The 2,905-nt window shown below is 34.7% G+C and overlaps 1 protein-coding gene across 1 annotated transcript in view; it reads left to right on the top strand.

Annotated features, from left to right (window-relative positions):
- The first annotated feature begins 1,468 nt into the window (after window positions 1–1,468).
- Window positions 1,469–2,905, top strand: part of LOC117107101 (von Willebrand factor A domain-containing protein 7-like) — an 11,490-nt gene continuing 10,053 nt past the window's right edge. Inside the window, exon 1 of the mRNA XM_033248658.1 lies at window positions 1,469–1,879. The gene's annotated coding sequence lies outside the window, so the exon portion shown is untranslated. The remainder of the gene's footprint in view (window positions 1,880–2,905) is intronic.

Raw genomic sequence — 2,905 nt, forward strand, 5'->3', positions numbered from 1 at the left:
GTTTTATTTATTACAAACATATTCTTCACCATCATTACAATTTGAGGCCTTTCTTTTAGGTAAAGCTATCTATCTTAAATGTTCTTTCTATTTCAGTTGGGACTATTAAGTGTTCAATTAGCTTAGAAGGCAAAGGAGGACAAGCAAAAGTTTTCACCCTCAACATTTTTTTTTTAAAGTTTAGGGCTTATGTTATATATGGCCACACACGTTTTTTAAAAACTGAATATGAACATTTTCATTATGGCTTTATTAATTACAGACATTCTTTCACCATCATTTTAGGTAAAACTTCTCTTAGGTAAAATGATCTTTCTTGAGTTTGGGACTATTATGTGTTTAAATAATTTAGAAGGCTTGTGTTTTTAATTCTATTTTCGTCGGAATTGACCAAAATGTGCAATTTTTTTAGGAAATTGGCCTACTTTAACAAGAATTTTTAAGCACTTTGAGGGGGTAAAAGGGGCATCTTCAAGAGGTGGGGAAAGATTTTCCACAGCAGGATATTTTCCCTTTGTGCCCCGGCGTTTACGCCACTGCGGAGAATATCTGGCGGCTTAGATCAAAGGAGCTATGGACACTTTTTGAAATGGAGAAGGGGTTGGCAGGGTGTTGTGAGTCTGGTCATTAAAATAGGCCTATCTATCTTCCTTTTTATTCTTATCTTCCTTTTCGTTTTCCGTTCTTTCTCTTTCCCTCCCTCTCCCCTATTTCTTTTCTGTTATTACCCAGCCTGGTACGACGACTTGGTTAGCCCGGTATAAACTGTCATGGGGTGGGGGTCGGTCTGCCCCCTGCCCCCCCCCCACCCGCCTACAGCCTGTTACGCCACTGCATAGTTGTCTGGATCAATATGCGAAGGAGGATTAATTAATTTGTTTAATGTGTTTGTTAATCATTATTTTAATTTCTTTATACCACCTAGTGGGATTGCTGCTTTCAGTTGATGTATTCTTTCATGGCAAAATGAGTGTTTAGCACCTAATGAACATATCCGCTCCTATTGTTCCCATATGTCTCACATGACTCAGGAGTTTAAATAGGTACCAATATTTGCTGGAAAAAGATTCGCCATGCGACGGAATGGCGATCTCTACTGTAGCAAACCACTTATGCCAGGAACATTTTTCTAAATTATATATTATTCTTTGTATTAGAGAGCACCCTGTTGCTTTTTCGTCTTCTTATACTGAAATAGAAAAAAAAAAACCTGTACAAATTGTATCACAAGCAAGGAATACTTCACAGTACCCACGTATCAACAAGTATAGCGGTCACAGTTCGAAATTTCCTTTTGAATGTTTTCATGACGTCGTTGCTATAAAATGAATAACACTTATTCACTCTTGTTCACCTAATGAACATTTCCGCTCCTTTTCAAAATGCTTAATTTAGTACCAATAGATTTTTTTTTCTTTCATTTTGGCCGCCAAGCCTATTGGACACGTGAATTCACTTATTCCCAGAAGAATATTGAATGTTACGAAGCACCTTTAAATATTTTTATAATTTGAGCCACTATTTAAAATATTGAATCATCAATGCGCGTGCATCCAGCACTCAGTTATTCGTAATGACTTTGTCGGTAATACACTGAATTTAAGTTTTAAGATCCCGAGAGACGCAATTTGAGCGACTGTGGCGCTGGCCTGTTTGTATTGCATTCATTTTGTACAAGTTTAGTTTGTTGTGTGATATCAGCCACTGGAGGCCATGGAGAGATCCTGCAGAAGGCTACGAGTCAGGAAATGCTACGAATTAAGGCTGATGACTATCTGCCTGTCACAGGTTAACTCAGTGTAACTTAGTTCAGTTTTGAGTTCAAAATCAAGCTATGTACGTTTCCAGTTTTACAAGCGTTGAAAACACACTTCGTATGGTATGTACATATTGATATGCTAACTCTGACCTATCTAGATTATTTTTGGTATTTTATTACCCGTTACATTAGCAGAAGATACATATTTAGCTCTTTGAACGTGTTGAAAGAACACATAAATGATATGTTTAGCAAAGACGAATAGGTCTTCATTCAAAATCTCTTTCGTTTCTTGTATACTAAACAAGTGAAAGTGGCACTCCGGCGATATTTGAACTTTTCACTTCTACATATAGGCACCAACAACATACCCAAACGCATAGTCATGTCTTATCTCGGTCTGCAAAGACAACATTTCTCAATATTACATCAATTTTATGAGCATACAAAATGCATGTTCAAATTATCTGTACCAATTCTAATTTAATGTCTCAAGTAATTAAAGTAGGTTAATATTTATGTTTGAAATTTAAAAAAGTCATCTCGTAGATGCCTATATTAATGCTTAATAGGCTGGATCGCTTGCTTTTAATGGCATTGAACTTTGACATCGTCAAACCCAACACTTGCTAATATTTAGATTTTGCTATGTGATATACGAAAATTTGCATAATAACTATACGTTAATTCAAAACCGTTATAGGCATAATATAAGTTGTTGTATAATGTCAATGACACAGCTTAACTTGCTGAAAACAAAAGCTGAATGGAATGGAGATTACATTGGTTAATTAGTATATATAGCGAAAGATAGGCCTAGGCCTATATATATTTTATATATATATATAGGCCTATATATACATATATATATACATATACATACATATACATATATACACATACATATATATATATTCATATATATATATATATACATATATACATATACACATACATATACACACACACACACACACACATATATATAAATCAAAGCAGTCGTTAACACTGTTAAATTATATATAAATCACCAAGGATAGGTAAATAGAGTGTTCGAATAAAGGACATGATGAACATGTCCTTTATTCGAACATCTAGATGTGTATAAGAGACAGTTGCATACTCTTTGTTTCTCGTTGTTTTATT

The sequence above is a fragment of the Anneissia japonica genome, unplaced genomic scaffold (assembly GCF_011630105.1).
Source record: "Anneissia japonica isolate Jap-2015-1 unplaced genomic scaffold, ASM1163010v1 scaffold1726_len428862_cov177, whole genome shotgun sequence".
Taxonomy (NCBI): domain Eukaryota; kingdom Metazoa; phylum Echinodermata; class Crinoidea; order Comatulida; family Comatulidae; genus Anneissia; species Anneissia japonica.